Source organism: Ochotona princeps, chromosome 7, assembly GCF_030435755.1.
Source record: "Ochotona princeps isolate mOchPri1 chromosome 7, mOchPri1.hap1, whole genome shotgun sequence".
NCBI lineage: Eukaryota > Metazoa > Chordata > Mammalia > Lagomorpha > Ochotonidae > Ochotona > Ochotona princeps.
This window is the reverse complement of record NC_080838.1, coordinates 37,730,060-37,750,849: the sequence shown is the minus strand read 5'-3', so window position 1 is coordinate 37,750,849 and position 20,790 is coordinate 37,730,060. Positions and strand designations below refer to the sequence as shown.

General features: G+C 42.2%; 1 protein-coding gene across 1 annotated transcript in view; it reads right to left on the bottom strand.

The window, feature by feature from the left end:
- Nucleotides 1–19,923, bottom strand: part of UGT8 (UDP glycosyltransferase 8) — an 85,298-nt gene extending 65,375 nt beyond the window's left edge. The window contains exon 1 of the mRNA XM_058666961.1: nucleotides 19,432–19,923. The gene's annotated coding sequence lies outside the window, so the exon portion shown is untranslated. The remainder of the gene's footprint in view (nucleotides 1–19,431) is intronic.
- Between the last annotated feature and the right edge of the window lie 867 nt (nucleotides 19,924–20,790).

Genomic DNA, 20,790 nt, shown 5'->3' with positions numbered 1-20,790 from the left:
CACAGGGTAAACTGAACAATTCAAGAAACAGTATGGAGAAGTAAAGGTAAAGCAGATCATGTCAAGGATGACTTGCTGAGTACCTAAGGTTCTTGGGACTTCTAATTTCCACAGCATGTAGTATGGATTGCAATCAAATGAGCAAAAATACCAAATGTAATCATCACCAGGGGTACTATATCAAATCATGTTAGAAAATAACTTTTATAAGTAGTAAGCCTGGGAAAATGCCATCCAGCAAAATAAATGTTTAAATAAATACAAATTATATATTTTAAAAATTATTATTCTCTTATTACAAATTAAACTCCCTAGGGATATGAACTTCAGTAAAATTTGTTGCCTATTTTATTCTCATTGCTTGACCACATAGAAAATACTTAACACATAGTACGTGAAGGACTACAACTGTAATTTTTGAATCAGTATATATGAGTGAACTACAAGTACCTCCACACACAGTACCATTTTTCTTTTGTTTTCTAATTTCAAATGAAATGAATCCTTTAATAACATCAATTAGCTTATATGTGAAAAAATTTCTAAGTCTGAAGCTTTTGTCTTAGCGACAGAATTTAGCCATATACCACAACCACAGAGAAAACGCCTGGGGTAAATAGGATTTAAAGTTGGAAGAAGTAAGTAGCAAGTCGGAGAGGGATTTTTACACTATAGTTTTTCCTTGAGTCTGGGGTGTTTGTCACCTGTTAATCAACACATACATTCACAGACGTGCTGCAAATGCAGAAGAGAAGTTTCACGATAGCCACTAGTGTTACCATTCAGAGTATGGAATGACATTGGAAGTGACTGTAACCCATTCATAGGCACACAGGTGACAGGGATGGTACTCTTTCTTTTCTTTTCCAGGAACAAAACTCTCTACTGCAGCTTGCCTTGTAGATCAAAAGACAAGAGATCATATTTCGTATAGCTTTCTTTAATCCTAGAAATAAGCTCTAGCCAATGGGAATAAGATGGAAGCAGAAGTAAAATGTACCATTGCTAATTTATGCCTTTAGAGGCTTCACATTTCACCCTCCTGCGGGCTGGACGGAGCACATGGTAATAATTAACATTTTGACTAGGCAGACATAAGGATAAACTGGCAAAGGCAGAACAACAAGGGCCCTTAGGGCCGACTGGTGAAGCCAGAACACCTGCCCTGCCTGCTCTTGCCCACATATTTGTGTGTAAAGCAAAGAATGACCATTTTAATGCCATGGTATTGTCTGCTCACAGTACTAGTGGGACACTCATAATGGTTTTGCCCAGAATGGACTGGATTCCCCAAAATGTGGGACTTGGGCAAACAGTGAGGAATCAGTCATCCTACGGCTCCAAGCTGTTTTTAATCACTATGTACTTTTCCTGCACTGCAGACTTTATGAGTGTGATCTCATTTTATTTGAAGAAACCAAACAAAGGCAAAAATAGTTGTCCCCATTTTACAGCTAATGAGACTGAGAAGCATTTGACAAATATCTAGTATCCAGTAACTTTATCTACTTTCACACTACTGTGTAAAGAGAAGGAAAGTAACCTAAAAGAATCTGAAAAAAACTTGTTTTATTGCTTCATAGTTGTTAAACACCCCAGATTTTAAATACTTTTTCTTTCATATTGAGGTAATAGCTATATTTCGAAGTTGATTATGACTGGCTATTTCAAGTAAAGTACCAAAAGCAGGAAATCAAGCTGGCATCACAGCATTGCGGGTGGGTACAACAATCACCTGCAGTGTTGGCATCTCATATGGGTTCCAACTATTCCAGGTCGGATCCAGCTCCCTGCTAACAGCCGAGGAAAGTGGTGGAGGATGGCCCAACCCCAAGGACCCTTGCACACACCTGGAAAACCCACAGAAGCTCCAGCTCCTGGCATCAGTCTGGCACAGCTCTGGCTGTTGCAGCCATCTTGGAGAGTGAGCCAACCAATGGAAAACCTCTCTCTCTCTCTCTCTCTGCCTTTCACATAAATAAACAGATCTTTTTAAAAGAATCTCAAAAACATTCACAAAAGCAAAGGGGCCCCTAAAATAACTTTATAGCAACAGAACTTCTTAACTTGAATGACAGAACAACAAAAGAATTTAGAAAATTAAGGCCACTAATTGTTCAACACTCCTCCCTCCACCTTGGAACAGAGGACAGTCTGGTAACCTCTTTTTAAGGTTTTCTTTCTTTATTTGACAGGCAGAATTACAGATATAGGCAGCAGGAATGAGCTCTTACATCAGATAGTTCACTACCCAAATAGTCGCAATGGCCAGGGATAGGCAAGGTGGAATGCAAAAGCCAGCAAGTCCCACTCGAGTGTTACAGGCCCAAGCAAGTACTAAAGACTGTCTTCCGCTGCTTCTCCCAGGCACATCAGTGAGGGGCTGGATTGGAAGTGGAGCCATTGGGACTTGAAGCTGCATGCATTTGGGACACTGGTGCTACAGATGGCATTCTAATCCAATACACCATAATACTAGCCCCTGCATAGCAGCTTAAATGAACTGAGTGCAATTGTGTGAGAAATACTTAGCAGGCTATTAGCAGTCAATAACACTAGATTTTAAATCCTCGAGTCTTCATTAAGTTAGTCTTGGAAATATTAAAGAATCTATTTGTATAGGAATGCACTGTTTAACTGCAGAAATAAAAATTTTTTTTTTATAAAGATTTTATTATTACTGAAAAGCCGGATATACAGAGAGGAGGAGAGACAGAGAGGAAGATCTTCCATCCGATGATTCACTCCCCAAGTGAGCCGCAACGGGCCGGTACGCGCCAAACCGATGCCGGGACCAGGAACCTCTTCCAGGTCTCCCACGCGGGTGCAGGGTCCCAAAGCTTTGGGCCGTCCTCGACCGCTTTCCCAGGCCACAAGCAGGGAGCCGGATGGGAAGTGGAGCTGCCGGGATTAGAACCAGCGCCCATATGGGATCCCGGGGCTTTCAAGGCGAGGACTTTAGCCGCTAGACCACGCCGCCGGGCCCCAGAAATAAAATTTTAAAGTGCTGATTGTAAAAAAAAAAAAAAAATGTGCTCCCCCCAAAAATGGTTTTGGTCAACATTTCTAAACAATCACTTTCTCTCCCTTAAAAATACTGTTTTTGTCTCAGGACACCACTTAGAAAGACATGATAGAAAACAAACATTTATTATTACAGTCGTCACAATAACGCAGCATATTATGGAAAATAAGACTAATATAACACTCTAGAAGCATTACACAGGCAGAATTTCCTCTGCACACAAAATACTGAAAGGAATAAGCAATTGTTGACAGTATCGCCTAAATTTTCAGTTCTGAGACTTTGATATCAAGAGGCATTTAAAAAAAAAAAAAAAAGCTCTTCTGGAAGGAGAGGTGATAGAGAATTGTATTGCATCCCAAGCTAACTGCACTTTCACGTCCACCTACAATTACAGGCGGTTATCTCTTCTCACACATCTGCTGTACAGGTGGTGAGGCTGTAATGAGAAACCCAACCTTACTCCCTTATCACTGAGAGCTGGCTCAGACCCACCTGGGAATCTTCTTTGACTTATCGAGTGTGAAGGTAACATATAAATAAGACTAGAGAGAGGGAAACGACACAACATGGGCAGCAATAGCCATTTTGATTAGCACTTTGCATCTTTTCAATATTTGGTGATGATACTTATATTTCACTATTTAAAATACACCACCCAAATTGTTCAAAGAAGTGAGTCTCAAATTTTATTGTCCACGTGAATCATCTCTAGGGTTTATTAAAACTGCAGATTCCAGGATCTTGTAAGCAGATACACTGCCAGGTATTCTCAAAAGAGATTCAAGATTCTTTTTAAAGCTACTGAAACTTTTTAATGCAAATCTCCAGCAGACTGACAAACAAGAATCTAATAATTAATACACATGTATAGTGGGTGAGATTCTGGTTATACAGTAAAGGAGATATGGCTCTAAAATATTGAGATTAGAGTGGAAGGTCAATTATTCTGGAATTTGGCAGATTATAATACACAGCTCCAGACCCTAAAAAACTCAAAATGACAAACTCAATGGTCCCAGAACTGCATTTTCTCATTGCCTTTTAGAAAGTATGTGCGGTTTCTCAGGAGCACATGGTCAGAGTTTCAGTACTTTGTGAGTCTTTTATCAGTATTAAAGACATAATATAATAGTCCCTCTAATTTTCACTCAGTTTAACATTCAATCTTATTATTATCACTTTATAACAAATATCAAATTGCTTTGAAATACTAATGCACTGGTACAAAAATATTTTCTTTATTTATGTTAACCTTAGGGTTACTAATGTATATTTAAAATTTGAGAGCCTTGAAGTTTTATCATAATTTGTAACCTAAGACAGCCTTATTGATTAGATACATCCCAAGAGACTTAAATTATGAAATAACATCATTTTATTAGAATAAATGATGCCACTATATTGTCAATTTATTATAAAAATTATACTACTTTAGGTGGTCTACAATGAAAGTTAAAATAAAAATTGACAATGGCCTGTATACCCATAATTATGATGCAGTCATCTAATTTCTGTGATTTAATTTTCCTCGTCTGGCAGGCAAGGATTTCAAATTAGATGGTGTTGAGGATCTTGCAGTAGTTTAAAATGTGCTGAAAGCTAGCTTCAAGAACAGATTATATGGGCTCGGCAGCGTGGCCTAGTGGCTGAGGTCCTCGCCTTGATCCCATATGCCCGCTGGTTCTAATCCCGCAGCTCCACTTCCTCTCTATCTCTCCTCCTCTCTCTCTCCTCCTGTCAGTATATCTGACTTTGTAATAAAAATAAAATAAATCTTTAAAAAAAAAAAAAGAACAGATTATAATGACAGGCACCTGGCCCAGTAGTTAAGCTATTATCTGGAAAGCTTGGATCCAATATCTGAGTGTTTGAGCTGGAGCCCTGGCTCTACTCCTGATTTCAGCTTCCTGCTAATGAACACCCTGGGAGACGAGGTGTGCTGGGATCCCTGGCACCACATGGCAGACCCACATTGAGTTTGCAGTTCTTGGCTTTAGAGTGGCTCAGCCAGAACGTTGTGGGCATTTGGAGAGTAAACCAACAGAGGGAGATACCTCCCTCTGACTGTGACTTTCTGCCTGTCACATGAAATAAGCAAATTAATATTTAAACCAGACAGTAGGTTTAACTGACTTGATTTCATTAATAAAAATAGTTATGACAAAATCAATAAAGAAAAACAATAGAGACAAATGAAATTGATTTTCAACTTTAGGTTTCTTAAATAAAAATTGCTGAGTAACTATGGATTTGGACTGGGCAATCTGTACCGGACCTAACAGATCACATTGATGTATAGGTTAATAATAGTAATTTAACTCCAACTACTTACAAAAGGTACTGCAGCCAGTAACATGCCTTGAGTGATTATGCTGCATCTAAATCAGCTTTACTCAAGTGTTGTCAGCACACGCTGTTGGGGAAATTCTCAAAACCTGTTCTGGTTCTGGCAACAACTTGATTAGTCAGTCTCTTCTTGTTGTTTTGTCCAAATAAATAAATGCAACATTAAATGTAATTGGCCTCAGGGATTTTCCTTTTAACAGAATAAAGATAACCTTTTCTTTCCCTTTTCTTTTTTTAAAGATTTTTATATTTATTTGAAAGCCAAAAATACAGAGAAATCTTCCACCCACTGGCACACTCCCCAGATGGCAGCAATGGCCAGGTAAGAGTCAAGCCAAGGGGGGATTCCCAGAGCCTATGAAACTGTCACATGATGCAAAATAATTAATAAAAAAAAAGAGTCAAGCCAAAACCAGCACCATGGAACTCCAATTAGATTTCCCACATGGGTGACATGGACATAAGCACTTGAACCGTCGTCCACTACTTTCCCAGGAACATCAAGAGGGAACTGCATAGGAAGTGGAGCAGCCATGACTCAAAGGTAGGCCATATGGAATGCTAGCGTCAGTGGGAGGCTAACCTTCCATCTCAAGCAAGTTCTGCAGGGATGAGGGATGCTGGTGGTGCACAGATGCACTTCGAAGAGGCAAGGATTTAGAAAAGGGCTATCGCAGATTTTCAACATGATGAAGTACACAACAATGTTATCTACCATGTTCACTGGTATTGTGTTGTAAAAATAACAGATTTACGTAAAACATTTGCATTTTATATATGTGTTTCTAACAATGTTAAAACATGTACTTTCATTTAGAAAATCTATCAAGGTTACTATTTTAAAAACTGAAGATAGCCAAGCCCAAACCCTCTCATTATACAGAAAGGGACAAAGTCTCTGGCGTGGTTGCCTAGCATCACACACCTAATCCGTGGTTATTCATTGGCAGAGTTGGAACTGGCACACAGGTTTCCTGGGTCCTAATCCAGTATCTCTTATCTGAACCATATAAAGCCTCCTCAAGTCTGTCATTGATGTATGTCAGATATCAAAATAAATTTTCTTGAATTCTGAGATACATCACATAAAACAGCAGTCTTTGAAAGCTTTAGTAGTCACCTTCACAAATGTTCATACTAAAAAACCCTTAAAATGTTTATTCTCTTCAATAGGCACAATGCCTCTTGACTCCGGGCAGAAGAGTTCCATTACGTAATAGATTGCTTACTGAATGAATGGCTGAATTAATTCTTAAATGTCACAGGTAATTGCTCACTGTACAATGTCCAGGAAGTCAATATATTTCATTCAAAACATCTACCCTTCTACTTCCTTTTGGGCATAGCAATGGGGATAATAAAAGGAACTGTTTTTAAATAACATTAAAATAAGTTGAACTATTTCTATTGGCAAAATGATGCTTAGACAGCACAAAGTTACACATCCTACACTGGTTGGCCTGGATTCAGATCCTGGCTCTGTTCCCCACTCCAGATCCCTGCTAGTGCATGCCTTGGGAGGCAGCTATAACAGCTCAAAGTTGGATCCCTGACACTCACTTGCAAGATCTGGAGTTATGGTATCGGCTTTAACATGACCATCCCCACTGAGGATAACATTTGGGATATGAATTAGCACGTCAAAGGTCTCTCCCTCTCTCTTCCCCTCACTCCCACCTCTGCCTTTCTAATGAATTACATAAATCAATAGTACACAAAGAATTTAGGACCCACAAGGAGGCTGGATAACTACTATACAGAATCATTTCAAATACCCAGGCTCTAACAATAAGCAGATCCTGTCCCCTCTCCACTCTATACATGTCTGTACCCACCGTAATGTGTAAACCCATAGTTAGAACAAGCCCTTTCAATTCCCTAGGATATCAGGAACCTCGGAAAGGGCAGACAGGTCCAAGGAGAAAAAGGCTGCAAGAAAGAAGCAAGGCAGTCAGAGGGGCTCCATTTCTATATGTGGTTCAGAAATCTCAAGAAAAAATGCATTCCAAAACATAAAGTCTAACTGATGGAAATAATACAACTAACTCTCAATGCCTTCAGGAATTGTTGTTATAGTAATTCTCACGCATTTCCTGTGACCCTGAGAATCTAATGCAAATCAATTGCTTTAAAAACATACTAAAACTAAAGAAAATAACAGTAATTATTCCAGGGGTACATGTCTGGTACAGTGGTGAAGACGCGATTTGGGATGTTAACAATCCACCTTAGCTGGAATGGATTTGAGTTTTTGTTCTCAGATCCATTCCAGCTTCCTGTTTCTGCACACTATGGTAGGCAGCAGATGATGGTAATTAATTTTTGGGTGCTTGCTATGGACATGAGGAGCCCCAAATGATGTTCCTGGTTCCTGGTTTAGACTTGACCCAGCACTGGTTATTGGGGACATTTGCAGAATGAACTAGCAGATTAAAGACCTCTTCTGTCTCTATGCCTCTGTGTATCTCTCTGCCTTTAAAATAAATAAAACAAAAGCATTAATTTTTAAGGATTTTTTTTAAAAGAATTATTTATTTGGAAGTAAGAGTTACTAAATAAAAGGAAGAAACAAAGAGAAAAAGAGACAGGGTTTATCCTCTGGTTCCCTCCTTAGATGACAATTAATAGGGCGTGCCAGGCCAAAGTCAGGAACTTCATCTGGGTCACACACATGGATGGCGGAGGCTCAAACACTTGGATCATCTTCCATTGCTTTCTGAGGTCATTTGCAGTGAGCTGGATGGCAACTGGAGCAGCCAAGACATGAACAGATGCCCATATAGGATGCCGGCATCACAGGTGGCACCTTTACCTGAAACACCACAACACCAGGCCCAAGAAATACTGGCAAACATCCCAGACAATAATTTCTTCTTATGGACTTGCCTATTTTTTCTTCCACTTTTCTTTTACTCATTCAGTTTTTGCCTAGATTTCTTGAAATATATCCTTATTCTTTTTCCTACTCCTACTGCCATGCCCTGTCTGCCCTTTTGTAATTACTAGAGAGAGAAAAATCAAGCATAGAGGAAGGAAAAAATAAATCAGCCTCAGTTAGAGCTTTAAATTACCTAATGTAAAATATCTACAGGCAAAGGAAGGGGCGATTAGAATGTTACATTATTTTCCTCAAGTGTGTAATTCTTGGTGTCTCCAACTTCACAATAAAAATAAATAAATCTTAAAAAAATTAAGGGAACATTTCAGTTTGAATAATGCAGTCTGGCACAGGTGAAAAAAACGGCAAGAAAAAATTAGCATACCTGTAGAAAATTGGGGAACTTATTGACCTTCACTGCCTTATGGGAAACTAAAGATATCATTGGAGCATGTTTAAATGTCTTATCTCTGATAAGTACTGTTTGTCCAAGGCACTATAAGGAGACCAAAAAAAAAGTGAGATTCCACTCTCTAAGGGCTCATACTTTCCCTTGAAGGAATATATGACCAAAATTAATTATCACAAGACCATCGAAAGTAGAAATTGAGGACATTGGAAACTGCCTGAGGAGCAATAGTCTAAGGAGGGACTATAGTGCCAGAACCTTGAAGGATGGGAATTTGAAAATATAGAGGAGAAAAAGACAAATACTTGAAATGGGTGAGTATCTTGAAACAAAAATCTCAAAAACTAGGTAAAGAGCACCTGTGGAGATTAGAAGGTAAACAGGGGTGGCAGGAATCCAAGCTGATCATCAATCAATAATGAGTCCTGAAGGCCAGGCTTTAATATGGGGATCCCCACATGAAAATGAATGGAATAGCAGAGTGCCACTCGCAGAAGACAAGTGGGTCAGCAGTCAAAGCAATTGACTGGCAGTATTGAGAGGAGATTTGGGGCCAAGGTGATGGTAAGAAAGAGACTCCAACACTCAAGAAGCAATGAGGCGAGGGGAGAAGGCAAGGGCAGAATTACACACCAGACAGGGTATAAAGGCTAGGAATATAAAGGAGAGGGTATCAAGAGAAATGCTAGTCTGTCTGTTTGAGTCCGATCTGCTACACTTCTAAGAAGCTCCTTACTAATGCACCCGAAAATGCGGTGGAGGAAGACCCAAGTTTATACTCTGCACCCAGGTGGGAGTCCCGGAAGCTGCTTCTGGTTCCTGGTTTCTGCCTGGCCCAGCCCTGGCCATGGTGGTCGTTTAAAGAGCAAACCAATGGGTGGAAGCTTTCTCTCTCTCCTTCTCTCTCTCTCTCTATGTGTCCCTTTCTCTCTATCTCTGACTTTCAAATAAATAAATAAATCTTAAAAATAATTCAGTGGGGTTACGATTTCAGCATTCCCAGAAAACAAAGCAGGTGGTAACTTGTAGTAAAAATAGTTCACTTTCTCTCTTTCAAGTTCACTTATTTATTTTTCTAAAAGTCAGGGTAGCAGAGATAAACACAGCCTGGATTGGATAAGACTAATGGCAGAAGCCTGTAATTCCATCTAGGTCTCCTAGGTGGGTGGTGAGAATCAAGTACCTGAATAATTACCTGCTGCCAGGAGCATTAGCAGGAAAAAGTCCAAAGTGAAGTAGCTGGGGCTTGAATCGGGATCTCCAATATAGGATGCAGGCCTCAAAACACATCTCAAGAAGCCCACGTTATTTTTAAAAAACTGTATTTATTTGAAAAGCAGAGATTCAGAAGGGCAGGGGTGAGAAAGAGAGAAATCTTCAACCAGGCTTGGGCGAGGACAAAGCCAGGAGCCAATAGATTCATCTTGGTCTCCAGAATGGTTGCAAGGGTGCTTTCATGTGAGTCATCATTTTTTGTTTCCCAGGCTTATTAGCAAGGAGTCTGAGGGGAAGTGGAGCAGCTGGGACTCAAACCAGTGACCACATGGGATGCTAGAGTCACAGACAGTGGCTAAATGTGCTATGCTACAATGCCAGCCTGAAACAATGTACCCAGTGTATAAAAGATTTGCCAGCCATAAAAAAATATTGTTGAAACCAGCATTTTCCTATTAAAGCACAATAAAATTTTCTAAGATAAACTTCATGTCAGAAACGGCAACTACAACATTTTCCCACCAATACTGTCACTCTACCTCAGCCCTGACTTGGTGTGGTGAGCCCTATTTTCACTGTCGAGGACCCCAGGTGATACTACTGCTTCCTGCTATGACACAGCCAGCTTACACAAAGTCCACACAGGAAACTCCATCCTTGTGTTCTTGAGTTTTCCCTGCACTGTTGTTTCTCTCTCCCCACTCCCTACTTCTTACTTTTCTTCTCAATTTCCTTCTCATTTTATCTCCCTTATGACACACTCACGAGTATCTCCAAAGTACTTTTAAGGTCAGAAGAAAAGCACAGCTGTCTATTGGCATTATATTCCTTAAAATAGTTTCACCTTTGACCTTATCCATAGCTTTTACTGTTTTGGCCCTCTTCTCAATGGACAGGGAAACCTGTTTGACTAGTTTTGCTTTAAACTCTGGCTTAGTGAGTACCAGAATGTAGAGCAGCATGAATGCAAAAAACTATGTAAAGCACCAGGGCCTCCTTCATGAAAGTCTACAGGAAGGGCTTGCAGGTCAGGTGCAGACTGCCTGCTACTGCAGAACTCTCGGTACACACAGACATTACTGCATCACTTAACCACTCTCGCCATTGCCAGTAGAGGCTCTTCTTTTAATTAATTTTAATTTTTCCTGCTGATTCTTTCTCTTCTACACAACAGGTATAATAATGTGGATGCAGTAGAATCAGACTGTCATTATTTTAAAGGAAAAAGATTAAAATGATCTCATGGATGAGCCAATATTCAAAATGGGGCTGGGAGGTGTGACCAAGCTTTTGTGTCTGTGTGTGCATATGTGCATTTGTCAAAGCAGGTTAGAAAAATTTGAATTTGCAAAACAGATTAATCAAAAGAGGATTCTTTCTATGAAAAGATTTACCTTAATATTGTTTTAAATAGCAAAGTCCCATGATGTATTAAAACCATAATATGTTTTTTGCTTATTTGAAAGAGCTACAAAAACAGATATAAAGAAACACCGAGACCAAGACAGAGACCAAGACCGACACTGAGAAATCTTCCATCCTCTGGTTCACTCCTTAAATGTTCCCACCAGCCATGTTTCAGCCAAGCTGAAACCAGGAGTCAGGAGCTTCATCTGGGAAGCTTAGTTAGGCCACCATCCTTGCCTTACCAGAAACATTAGCACGAAGGTGGATCACAAATGGAACAGCAGTACTGGAACAGGTAACATTATAGCTGTGTACAGAGCAGACTTCCTATGAAACATCTAATTAAATTTGATTCGCAAGTATTTACCAGCCATCTTAAAGGGACTGCTTTAAGTGTTATATAAGTAAATTGTAACCAATAGAATGCATTAAAATACTCATGTTAATTTAACTTTTGTGATAAATATTATTTTAACCAATTAATCATCCTTAAGCCTTGCATCCAATTAGTAAACAACATGTACTATGTTCACTTATGAGTCATTCAGAAGCCAGTTCAAGTATAACATTTTCTCAAAATATTGTATTCATGTAGATATTCAAATAGAGATTTATTTTTTCTATTTTATCTTCAATATAGAGCATCCCTTCATATAATGGAGAGAATCCTAAGATTAAAAAATAGGTATGTTTCGGCCCGGCACGGTGTGGCCTAGCGGCTAAAGTCCTCGCCTTGAACGCACCAGGATCCCATATGGGCACCGGTTCTAATCCCGGCAGCTCCACTTCCCATCCAGCTCCCTGCTTGTGGCCTGGGAAGGCAGTCAAGGACGGCCCAAAGATTTGGGACTCTGCACCCGCGTGGGAGCCCGGAGAGGTTCCTGGTTCCCAGCTTCGGATCGGCACAGCACCGGCCCGTTGCGGTCACTTGGGGAGTGAATCATTGGACAGAAGATCTTCCTCTCTGTCTCTCCTCCTCTCTGTATATCTGACTTTGTAATAAAAATAAATAAATCTTAAAAAAAAATAAAGTTCTGGCTTAACTGGGTGCCTTGTTGTTCACCAGTCAACCTTGCACCTTTAAAAAAAAATAGGTATGTTTAATACTACCGTAGTAAATTCCAAAACAAAAAAAAGAAAAACACTCATCTAGAAATCAGTCCTTCACGTATTACATAGTTTAGTAATCCCTTTCACAATGTTGATTCTTCAGACTTTAGCATTGTAAATGTTTCTGAATCATCAGATATAAAATTAGGGCAGGCATTTGGCACAGAGGTTAAACTACTGCTTGGGAAGACTGCATTCCATATTGGTATGCCTGAGAAGGAGTCCCACTTCCGCTCCCATTTCCAGCTTTCTGCTAAATTGTACCCTGCAGAGTGGCAGGTGACTGCTCTGCCACCCATCTGGCTGACCCAGACACAAGTCTGAGATTCTGTCTTAGCATGGTCCAGTCCCAGTTACTGAACATTCAAAAAGTGAACCAGAAGATGAAAGATCTATCCCTGCTTTCTGGTTCTTCCTCCCACTTTCTGCATCTTTACCTTTCAAGTCAATAAGCACACAAAGAAATATAATATCTTTATATTTTGCTAATTTGTAGTGCCATTGACCACAAGAACACTTCAAAAAGTTTGCGGGAAAAATAGAATCAGAAGTTAAGCTTATTTTAATGTGCAAAAAATCGGAATTCATGTATAAGTTTGGCATAATAAACATTTTCCGCTAACTTTTTGAAAACTTTCAATATGAAAATGGATAAACATTTTTTATTAAACTAAGGAACCAGAAAGCACACAACAAGAATACTTAAAAAAAGAGACATTAAAGTATCTATGATTTGCTTATCATATGCTCAAAAAAATCATTTAAGTTTTTTAAAAGACAAGATGACAGAAGGGCCAGTACTGCGGTGTATCAGATAAAGCCATCACCTGTGGTACCAGCATCCATATGGATTCTGGTTCAAGTCCCAGCTATTTCACTTCCAATCCAGCTCCTTGCTAATTCTCCTGGGAAATCAGTGGAAGATGGCTAAAGTACTTGGGACCCTGTACTCATACAGGTGACCTAGGTCAAGCTTCTGGCTTTCGCCTTCTAACTAGGCCAGTTCTGGACCACTGCAGCCATTTGGGAGAGTGAACCAGCTCTCTCTCTCTCTTTCTATCTCTCTCCCTCTCTCTGTAACTCTGTATTTCAAGTAAATCTAAGAGAGAGAGAGAGAGAGAGAGAGAGAGAGAGAGAGAGAGAGAGAGAGAAAGAAAAGAAAACAAAAGAAAACAAAAGAAAAGAAAGAAAAGAAAAGAAAAAGCGAAAGAGAGAGAGAGAACTTCCACTTGCTAAACCTCAAATGGCCACAAGGCCCGTGGCTGACCCAAGCTGAAGCCAGCAACTTTGAACCCCTTCTGGGTCTCCCATGTGAGTGGGAGTCCAAACCCATAGGCTGTCTTCAGCTGTCTTTACAAACACATTAGCGGAAGCTAGAAGGAAGAATTGCAATGTCTGATATAGGAAGTTCATGTGTTGTGTGTGTGTGTGTGTGTGTGTGTGTGTGTGCGCACATATACAACAGGTGCTTTTAAAACACCATACAGTAATGGGTTTTGTGACACAGGAGTGTTATTTCTTGTATTTCTGATCTAGTGTCCTGCTAATCTGTCCTGGAAAGAAGCAGATGATGGGTTAAGTTCTGGATTTGCACTTTCCATCAGAGGACCCTTCCCATAGCTCTTTCAGGCATTTGAGAAGTGGAGCAGGATGAAAGATATCTCTTTTCTCTCTCCCATCCCTCTATTCTACCTTTCAAGGAAGTAAAAGTAAATAAACATTGAACGAAAAAGAGAAAACACATGTAAATGCCACCAGCCTTGCTAAGGTCTCTCCCAAAACACTTCTAGTAACTTCCACCCTGTGTTCAAGGGCTTATCACATTGTTCTCTCTTCATCCTTCACAATTTTCAGTTGTTGCCGTTTTATTGGCATATGGCAAACCATATCATCTGGCCAAGTTTTCACCTTACAAATATCTTTTGCATATACTTCTCTGAACCCTGAGAATGAGCACCTTTGAGGGCAAAAAAAAAAAAAAAAATCACTGGAGGTCTCTTCACGACAGACTCAGCCATGTTTTCATAAAAACCACAGCATTTATTGAACACAGAACACTAAGCTCCCACACTCTGCTTGACAGACCTTGCCTGACTGCATCATCATAGTAGCCCTTTCAAACAGACACTTGGGTCACCAGATTGTAGATGAGCATCATGGAACTAAATTGTGAAATGACGGTCACAGGACTATTAGGGGCAAAACTAGGAGTGTCTCATAACTCTCACTTTAGTATTTGACCTCTCACCTCTTGAATTTTTGTCCATCCACCATTTTGTTCACCTACCTGCTATCTAGCCAAGGACTGTTCTGCTTAGAACTGAAATATTGTAATCACTGGATACCCAACCTCTTGTTACCTTTTCCGGAAAGACTTCATATCTTACACGTCACCCTTGCATCTTAAATCTGCCTATCCTTCAAGTTTGTTCCCCATCTTCCTATCCCACCCTCCAGCACTTCATCATCTGGTCACCTAATCCCAAGAGCTCAACCTCCTGAATATCTATCTTGGTGAGCAAACTTTTCTTCAGCCTACTGCTACAGCTTTAGCAATAGGTTCTTATCTTCTATTACCAAGGTCACTTGAACATCGTTTTCATTGGCAGTTTTCAGCTCGCCTTCCTCAGATCCACCTTTCTAGATTGCTGTGAGAGCTATCTTCTCATTACATCATCTCTTTCTTTAAAAAAAAAAAAACCTTGTAGAGAAAATTCTCCACTCCTCAGGGTAGCAAACAGCTTCTGAGGCCTGACTCCTGCCTACAAGGACTCATTTTTTTTTTTTACTGTGACTTTCTATGAAGTCTTTCTAGTCTACAGTTTCCACATTGAAGTGGCCACTTCCAAATCCCTGCTTAGGGCATGCCACACACTTCAATATCTCAGCACTAACACAATTTATAGCCCTCTGTTAAACTCGCTGAAACTAACTTCTCTCCTATCTCCCTCTCATCAACCCAGAACCTTCTCAGGGTCTTAACTACCTCGTACAGATGCCCAAAGCACAGTGCCTGGCACAGAGTAGCTTTCCAATAAATATTTTTTTGGAAAGGAAATATGAATATGTATAAATATTTCAGATTGAGAAGACATTATCAATACTGTTTATATTGCATCTCCTCCATAGGTAGTTATGCAAAATAATTTTTAAAGAATTCAGCAAACCCAAGCATAGTCAGCAGAATTATCACAGCACTTTATTCATTTCTACCTTCCAGGATAAGGAAATAGCAACAGCATTACATATGAACAGTGAGTACCAGCATAGAAAGTGATATGTAAAATATAACGCAACACATATTCCTAGACAAAGTCAATCTGAGCCCATCATAAAAACAAATTTTAAATTAATGCTCCAATTGGACATAAAAATAAAGATTTTTCAAAAGACAGGCAAGTTTTTCTATAGTAAAATTCTTTAAAAGTTTATATAGATAGATCAATTTTCTGGAAACTTCAATCATTCATCTGACAACCTTCTACATTTCTTCAACGACACATTAGTCATTCAGTAGCATATTACTTAACTTCGTGGTGTTGTTAATTTCTATTTTTCTTCCTGCTGTTGATTTTGTATTGTGGCTTTTCATTTAAGGGGATGTATAGCAACTATGGAATGGAGGCTATCATATTCAGATGTGAGTATACAATGCTGTATGCATCTCTATTTCCACACCAAAGATGGATTCCCAATGAAATTGTTTACTAAATCTTGACAATAGGATGCTGGACTCTCTGCCCATGTCCATGCCCACAATGATGGACATATGACTGTTTATGAAGAACCATACTATAGTAATAACACAGAGGAACTCAGTGAGGGGGGAAGGAGTTGGTGAAAGGGGAAGAGAAATTCCAGGGTCTATGAAACTGTATCATAAAACGATAATAATAATAAGTAAAAATTTTAAAAAGATTTAAAAAACAGAAATATCACATATAAACAGAAAATATCTGTCACAAAATCCACAGGCTTTAAACTCAGGCAACAGTGTACATCATGCCATGGAAGAAAAGACAACAGATAATACAGAAGTAGGTCCTGCTCACAGCCTGACAGCAGTAGAAAGTGACTGCTGATAACAGAAAGAGGATCCAGAAAAAGCATAAAAAGAAGAATGGTACTTCTGTCTCCATTCCAGTATTTCAATGCAGCCGGCTGAAACCACTTACAATAAACACAAAGCAGCTCTATACACCTTAACGAACAGTGCCATTCAATTCTTCATGAATCCACACTCAACAAGATAACTCCACAAAGGAAAAAAGAACTGTCTAATATCCTTTAAGGAAACGAGGAACAAAGTAAAATTCAGAAACCGCTTGTTTGTTTCAAAGTTTCAGTAATTAATGGTGTGAGAAGACAGCTCTCCAGAAAATCTATTTGTTTTAATATGCATGAATCCAGATGATGCGAAAAAATAAGATGCCTAATACAAACAATATTCCTACTCTTCACCTGTATACTGGAATTTTTCAGGAGTATGTTAGAAATCAAACATGAATTAAAATGGCTTATGTCTGGGAAAGCAGTAGAAGACGGCCCAAATCCTTGGGACCCTGTATCTGTGTGGGAGATCTGGAAGAGGATCCTGACTCTTGGCTTCTGATCTGGCACCAGCCAATGCAGCCATTTGGGAAGTGAACCAGTAGATGGAAGAGTTTTCTCTCTATCTTGCCTTCTATCAGTAAATCTCATCCATCTTTCCAATAAATCAATCAATCTTTAAAATGGTAACAAATCTCTATTATTTGCTAAGTAGCCACATAGTTTTAAAAAACAGTCAGAAGATTTAAAGTGGGGCTATTCTGGCTGTATTTAAATAGCAATTAAGCTAAAAGTTCTCCAAGTGCGCTGTGAAATGTTATAATTTAAATCATTGGGAAATATAAGTTTTGAACAGGAAATAAAGTTTCCAAAACTAGTTATAAAAACCTGTATTTATAGCTTCGATATATTCATCCTAATGTGTACCAGTTACAAATACAAGCACGAAGCTCTGGAAATTTTAAATTTAGATCGAATTTGAATCTTTAGAGTAGTGTTAGCTGGAAAAAGTCAAAAGTGTGATGTCTGCTCAGTGGTGCTCAAGTTGTGAATATAGAATCAGGAGTTTACTAAAAAGCAGGTCACCATGCTTCACCACAGCTTTCAAACACTCCTACTGCACCAGGTCACCCACACTAGATGTCAATTTAACCTTGCTGGTGGCAGGCAAACCAAATAATGCTGGAGTATTTACCTCTCGCACAATCTAGCTACTCAACAGAAATATATTTCTAAAACAAAACCTCCAACTACCAAGAGAGAGCTTCTACAGGAGAAAACTAAGTCTGTGGACCCAGATTTAATTTACTTACCAGAAAGTTCTGGTCTCCCTACCCATTTAATATCGAGGTGCCCGACTTTTCCATTAATTTAAAAATCTCCTGAAGACACACTGCGATTGTTCCTCAGGTTGTTAACTGAAGAAAGTACTTTCCAGCCTTCAGGCAAATGGCTTCACCTCTCCCCGCCTCCCCCTTCCCCTTCCCTTTTCCCAAGATGTGGGAATGAAGCCTATGGATTCTGACTGAAACTTATCTTTCTTCTTTTTGGAACATGAAATGGTCAGAAATAAATAAAAACAACACACTTGGCATCTAGCCAAACTACCATATATCCACGTCATTAATCTTGTGGAGAAAAAAAAACAAGTACAAGGTGACAGCCTGAGGGGACTGAAAATCGTGTAGTTTGACTTATCTGTTTTTCCGTGACAGAATCCGGATGGGGAAGAAAAAAGTGGGGGGGGGGGCTGCTAACGCCGGTTTATATGGTAAAAGTGACTCCAATTACACCTGGATTGAAACCGCCCTGTAAGCCCGCGATGGCTGCTCTGCTCCCAGACAACGCCACTTTCTGGCGGTGCAGCCCGCCTTCGGGCTGTGAGAGACTCTCTCAAGTTCTGCAGTTTCTCCTCTCCAAGGCGCCCCAGCCCTCCCTAGGGGATGATGAAAGATGATGGGAAGCCCAGGACCAAGAACAGAGGCGATCCTCTCCCTAAACCCAGGCAGTGCTGCAGAAGGCAGCGCAATCACCTCACTCAACTTTACAAGCCCTCAAAACAGTCCACGAGCACGCAGACAGCTGGTCCCCAGCTCCCGCTCCCGCTGGTTGTCCTTTTAACCCCGACGCGCCCCACAGAGCAGCGCTCACAGAGTCCCTTGGCGCCCTCCGCTCCAAGGCACGCTCCGCAGGCCACCTCACCGACCCTCCCACCCGAGGATGGCGCCCTTCTCCCTCGGGGCCCTCCCGCCGGTGCTCACTTCCCAGCCAAGCCCTAGGACCCGCTTCTCCAGTGAAGGTCACCCCGTAGGACGCCCCTTTCCGCGCCACCCCGCCAGAAACTGTTCCATTCCTGGGACGCGGTGGAGCGGGGGGGGGGGGGGGGGGGCGGGAGCCGGATCTCCATGCCGATAAGTCCCAGCGCGCAGTATGCAGCCCCCCGAAACGTTCCCCTGCCCTACCCCACCCCCCACGCAGCCTGCCCGAGATCCCCTCCCTCAGGGTCTGACACCGAGTTGAGGAGAGTTGGGAGTGAACCTCCTCTCCCGCCACAGCCGTCAGGGAACCACCACGGACCCCAGGGGCTCCCCTGAGCCGAGCTCTTCAGGGTCAAGTGCAAACTCCTCAACCGGATCGGAGCCCCGCAATCCCCTCGCGCCTCTGGTAGGAAAGAACACGGCTGTACCCCCCCCCACCCCCGGCGCGGGCCATATGGAAGAGAGAAGTGACGGGAGTGACCCGCCTTTACACTGCCCCCGCACCAGCCTCCGGCTTCTCTCCCTCACACACACACACACACACACACACCCCGATTCCTAACTCCCTCAGTCCAACCCCAGAGGCGCTTTCCAATTCATAATCCCCCGCCCCCTGGAAAGCAGCCATTCCGCCGGCACTCACCTCCTCCGGGCGCAAACAACGCCTCTCTCCTCCTCCTCCTCTCCCCAGTCCGCCCCCTCCCCTTTTCCGTCGCGGTCCCCGCTTTACCTCGTCTCTGGAGACTGCTGTGCGTGAGTTTGAGTGTGTCTCTGCCGCGTAATTGTATCCGGGACAGAAGGGACCCGTGTTTTGTGCGCCGGATCAGGTGTCGCCGCCTTTGGTGGCTCGGGGGCGCGAGGGAGGCTGCAGGACCACTGCGCTGGCCGAGGACGCGCGCTCTGGAACTCTCGAAAGCAGGCAAGGCTTTCACCGCGCCCTCCCTCGCGTGCACAGCCTGCTCCTCCTCAGCCCTCCGCGGGCTGGTGGACCCCGGCGCTGTCGCACACACACCCCACCGCGCCGGGCAGCCCCTGGCTTCCCCCGCCTGGCCGCGCAGCGCCCTCAGCCTCGCATCCCACCCGGCGCGCTCGGAGCGCCTCCCGCGGCTGGGGCGTGCTGGCCGACGCGCCTCGGCGTTCGCGCGCACAGGCTCCTGCGAGGGTCGGCGTCCCGGGACCCGGGCGAACGACGGCCAGGCGGGCGGGCAGCGAAGCTCGCAGAGCCTCCAGGACACGTGACCCGCCCCTGTGGCCCCTGCGAGGCGTGGCCCCCGCCCTTTTTTTTTCTCTCCCCACACCCTCCCAGCTCGCTAGCTCCGTGATCTTGGCCTGCGCGCCTCGCCTCACCTTCTCGGCTTCCTCTCTCACTCACTCCCCGCGGACCTAATCAAAAGTTGCACTTAAGCAAGTAGGTGAGGGGAGTTACTGGATTAAGAAGAGGGGTATCTGCTGAGGAGAGCAAACACCTGCGCCACAGCCAACCAGGCCTCCATTGAGGGAGTTCGTGAAATAAAAAGTGTTAGAAAATGCTAGTTCGGTTCTGGAATCCCAGAAAAAGTAAACTGGGTTGTTGAGTACAGCAACATCACTCCCCTTGGTCTGTCTCTGGCTGAAAGAGCCATTTATGCTTTGCTTGGTTGTGCCTGTGGTGACTTTATTCTGACTAATCAGTGTTTGCCAGCAGCATATCCTTGCCAACTTGGCCTCTGGGCCAGGAAGCAACTTTGCCAAAGACTCACTGGGGCAGTCTTCCCGCGGGCCTCAGATCTTGGAGGCCCACGGCCTTGAGCATCTGGAAGCTGCTAGTGGGCTTCATGGAATCCGGTGAGCCTGAGGGGTGTTCACTTTTCCTGTCAGTCTCATGGGCATGGTGTGCAAAAACTTGAGCTAAACTGTTTACGTCCCAACTTTCAGAAACAGCAAAATGCATACAAATTCCAGGAGCCGGAATGCCCCCCTGCAGCACACCAACCTTGTGTCTAAACGTGGGAATAACACAGTACCACAGCTGGCTATGCTTTCCCTGCTGCCCATCTGGAGTCCCTAGCAGGTTGGGACTTTCTCCTTTAGATAAGAAAGCCTGCGTTCT